Source organism: Cryptomeria japonica, chromosome 5, assembly GCF_030272615.1.
Source record: "Cryptomeria japonica chromosome 5, Sugi_1.0, whole genome shotgun sequence".
In the NCBI taxonomy this organism is placed as follows: domain Eukaryota; kingdom Viridiplantae; phylum Streptophyta; class Pinopsida; order Cupressales; family Cupressaceae; genus Cryptomeria; species Cryptomeria japonica.
This window is the reverse complement of record NC_081409.1, coordinates 807,779,309-807,784,178: the sequence shown is the minus strand read 5'-3', so window position 1 is coordinate 807,784,178 and position 4,870 is coordinate 807,779,309. Positions and strand designations below refer to the sequence as shown.

The following is a 4,870-nucleotide window of genomic DNA, read 5'->3' as shown; positions in this document are numbered from 1 at the left end:
AGTAGTTTGGTGTTAAATATTTAGATTAATTAGTTTTATTGATGTTTTCTATAAAAATATTATCATATAAAATTTATTTTATTTTATTAATATACATAAAAAACTAAAAAGTCATGACAATTAATCTTGAACTATGATCTATTAGGAATTATATTTTATTTTTTTAATATATATATAATTTATCATATATTTATATTATTAAATAAAAAATTCATATTGAAAATTTACTTGATAACAAAATTAATATAAAAAATAATAATAAATCAATTTATTATTGTAAAACGTAAGGAGAGTAGGAGTCTTAGCAAAATGAAATACTAAAGATTAGCTCGTGATTGTTTTTTTTTGGAAAAACATCATTTTTATGAAACTCTTGAAAATTTATACAAGTACCTTTGGTCCCCATTACAAGTCACAAACAATAGCTAACGATATTTTGTCTTTTATGCATATTTGTAACATTGATAAAATTTCTAAGTATCTTACAACTCAAATTATTTAAGATTTCAATTAAAAAATTAACAAAGACAAGTACTCGCCACTATGTGGCACTTGTTTATTTTCTAGACATATTTAATAAAATAGATCTATAAAATAAACAAGTGCCACATAGTGGTTAGTACTTGCCTTGTTTTTAGTATAGTTTTAATAATAATTATGATTTAATTTTAATAATGATTATATTTTAAAAATTATAATAATCATGATAAAAAAATTAAACATAATTATTTCATAATAATTAAAATTTTACTAGAAAAAATAATATAAATTAAAGAAATCCTAATAAATTTTTAATTTCACAAAATAAAGTTAAATAGTTTTAAATTTAAACCTACTTTAAAAGCTAAATATAATAAACAAAAATGTGTAAACAAAATTATATTAAAAATTAAATATTAAGAAAAATTAAAATTAATAATAAATAACAATAGTCTTGATAGATAATAATTTTATTAAGTCAAATTAATTAAATAAAAATAGTAATAATTTTTAAAATTCATTGTAATTTAAATATAATAAAATATGTATAAAAGTATAATTAGTTTTAAACATATTAATTCAATAAAATAAAATTGTAACTAAAAATAACAAATCAATTTATTTTATTATAATTTATTTGTAAATAATATCGATTAAATTTTAGTAAATTGAAATGAAATGTCCTTTGTTAAAGTGAATAAAGAATTTGTTTGTGATTGGTTCAAATTAATTTTTTTAATAACTAGTTAACTAGTTAATTAATTTGTTTTTTTTAAACATATTTATAGATTTATATGTTTTTTAAATATTTTTTTATATGTTCATTTTTATGAGTTTTTTTATATGTTAATTATATTAATATTGTATTTCTTTAAGAATTTTTATATATCGTATTGTTTAATTATTTTTTTTCATAAATATTATATAAAATTCTTTATTGTTCTATAGATATGTATATAATTTTTAATTTAATTATATACCTTTTTTTATTGTTATAATATTATTCATTATATAAATTTATTAAATTATAATTTTTAAATTTTAAATAAATTTAAAAGATAATTTAATATTATCATTAATTAATATGATCAATATAATTAATATATACACAATTATTATTTATTTTAATTATGTATAATGATTTAAATAATTAAATTTATGTAATAATATTATATATTGTATGTTTAACTTAAATTGAGTGTATGTGATATTTAAATAAAAATTAATTTTGACATTAGTACATTTAAAAAAAATTAATTTATAAACGACATTTTATTCATCACAGCCATAATGTCATTTCTCAAAATTTAAATGAAAGAGTTGAGGAGCATGAAAATTTTCAATTCCCCTCTCTAAGACATAGAGATCAAAAGAAAAAAAAAGGACATTAATTTCTTCAATCATATAACATGTTGGGTAAAGATTTTATTATTGTCATCTTTACCAAGTAATCTTCTTCAACCATTTTAGTTTCCCAACACCATTATTTCATTTTATCTTTCTTGTTTCTCTCCACATCCCTCTTCACATAGCCTTATTTACTTATTGTCATTTCCTTTTTAGTTATTTGGCTATGTTTTTGAATTGATCTAATATCTTAGTAGAGATTTAGTTTTTTATAATTTATTTATTTTATTTTTCATCATATGCTCAAGTGCATTCAAGCTTATTCATAGCATTCTAACACAATGAACCAAAATATTTCTTTTGCATAAAAAAAGTTCAAAACAAACAAAGAGAAATAATAGAGATTAACTTTTCATATCTAAAATGTGAATTAATATTAATAATCTAATTACAAATTTACTCATGTATTAAGTTTAGTATGTCTAAGCTTCATTACATTAGTGACAATCAATAAAATATAGTTAATATAAAGATACACATTCATAAGAAATAATTACTAATCAAACTACTAATAAAAAATAATTACTAATCAAAATTAAAATTAATGTGTTAGATTTTTAGCAGTTAATGGGAGAGTTAAGATGAGTGCAGAGGACATGAATGCCACTGAACCTGACAAGGGCTGTGTGTACAAATGGTGGCCCAAGAAAAAGACCCTTTTTGGATATCATTCATTATCCACCACAATTGTTAGTTGTGCTCTCCACGCTCATAATAGTTTACAGTAGAAGTTGGTCGGTTGCACTTTAATGCATGGTAGCCAAAACTGAATCTTGTGTTCTCCATCATAATCAGATTAATTTCAAGATGTACTGCAAGCTCTTGTGTTACAGGTAGAACATGTAAGCTTCTTCATTTAGAGACATGAAATTACAGGTAGAACAGGTAAGCTTCTTTACTTCATGGCTGGATGGCAAGGCTTTCTTATTTGTTAACTGTGAGTCACATGAAAAAACGTCATTTTTTTTGTTTTTTATGTTTTTTCTCTTAATCGTGTATTGATGCCCACTTGACTTCTTATTATTAGAGTTATTCATTTGATGTGGTGCAGGATTCCCTTAGAGCCCTAGGAAGCTTCAGAGATAGGGACGGATAATATCTGAAGAGTGGCGGATTGTTATAGTTATTTGGGTTTCTTTGTAATGGGTAATCATTTGGAAAATCTTGTGTGTAGTCTGAAATCCAAGTTAAAGGGTATGCAAAAGAAAAAGCCTTACAGGAAGATAGATAAGAGTGATAGCATGAGAATGGAAGCGAAAAGCCAACGTGCACAGAAGCTAATTGCTCAGACTCTTAAGTTTGCTGATGAACCTGGTAAAAAAGCTGTTGTATTTTAAGTAATAATCTAAGGATGTTCTTGGATCTTTCATCTTTCCTTCCAGTAATTAAAATCTGTTCCTCTCTTGTGGCTATGGATGTCTTGTGGCTAAATCTCAATTATAAGCAAAAGAAAGCACAGTAAAAGCCTATGGTAGTCACAACTTTGTATTGATTGTTTGTTAATAGTGCAGTTGGCGTTTAAACTGTTTTTAATAAATCAAAATAAAACTGCAGGTTTCGAAGGGCACGATCATAAATCTAAATAAAACTGTATGGTAAAATAATTTTAACTGTTTTTAATTAATCTAAAGAAAACCACATGTTTTGAAGGGTCTTGGGAATCTTTTAGAGTCAGTTAAGATATAATAATATTATAAGACAATAACTGCACAATGATCACAAAACAGCTCCCAAACTCATCCAATAAACATAAAGTAGAACAAGCAATAAGAAACAGAACACCCCAGGTCTTCTTAGCTAAGCTCTTGTCGGTATGCTTTGAAATTTTATGTTCAATGCAGCTGAGCAAAATAAAATCGGCATCAGCCATAGATAGATGTGAGGTGTGTCACTGGACAACCCTGTTTGCACTGTGTACAGGTTACAATAGAGATCATTTTGTGAAGTATCTGACATCACAGAATTGAGTTGAAAGCTTTGTTACAAGAATACTTTTAACTTTAAAACAGTACATAAACTATTGAGTTTTTTTTGTTGAAGAATTAAATGAAAAATCTCTTATTTTTCAGCTAAGATGTGATCTGTATTTAGACCGAGTGCGCCAGCATATTATTTACAATGCATGGTTCTTCAACTGTTGCATTTTGATATGAATGTGCCAACATTCACTGTTAAGTATATATTTTTTTTCTAGAGCAGGTTTTATATCACTCTCTTTTAAAGAAGGAATTATATATGATGTATAGGTTTGCCACCCATATACAGTTATAAGCCTTTTCCAGTTAACAGTATACTTTTCAAATGTGTGACAAAGGTTAATAATTTTAATGAAAGAAGTAATATTATATATAAGTTGGATATTCTTTTAGGGTGAAAATTATTTAGTTTTACATACTGATTACTTGTTTAACGTGTCATATACTATTAATGATAAAAATAAAATTTTAATTTACATAATTACAACCGAATTGGGCAGGAAATTAGTGCCTCATAATAACATTATTAACTTTGCAACAAAAGCGGCAACAAACTGTGGACTTCCTCCACTGGTGTTTGCTCTTTCCCTCGAACAACCTCTGTTGCCAGAAACGGGACGGCACCCTGCCGTTTCCCGTTTCAACGCTGGAGAAACAGGTTTCTGGACGGTGCCACTTGCCAGCATTTGGAATGATTTTTAAAATTTTTTTTAAATAGATTTGTTAATTTTTTATTTTAAAATTTCTTAAATGTTACTGCACAGGATGTTTCTAATGTTATTTGGAAGTTTGATTTTTAAATTTTTATTTTTAAATTAACACGGTAGATTATGAAGAAGATTTCTCTACAACTTTTAAATCTTCCGTTTCTTGTTACGTTGTTGTTTCCATTTCATTTTCCATTTCTTGTTCCGTTTCATTTTCCGTTTCGTTTCCCGTTTCTCGTTTCTGACAACATAGCTCACAACCAAACCTTTCTCCACTTCTCCCCACGCTTCTTCGCCCTC

General features: G+C 25.6%; 1 long non-coding RNA gene across 2 annotated transcripts; it reads left to right on the top strand.

Moving 5' to 3' along the window:
• Positions 1 to 2,653: 2,653 nt before the first annotated feature.
• On the top strand, positions 2,654 to 3,289 carry LOC131042998 (uncharacterized). 2 transcript variants are annotated; one of them, XR_009105347.2, is made up of 2 exons: positions 2,654 to 2,772; positions 2,939 to 3,289. It is a non-coding gene; the product is annotated as an uncharacterized LOC131042998 (long non-coding RNA). The 2 variants fall into 2 exon arrangements; XR_009372465.1 differs by having other exon boundaries at positions 2,654 to 2,824.
• Positions 3,290 to 4,870: the final 1,581 nt, after the last annotated feature.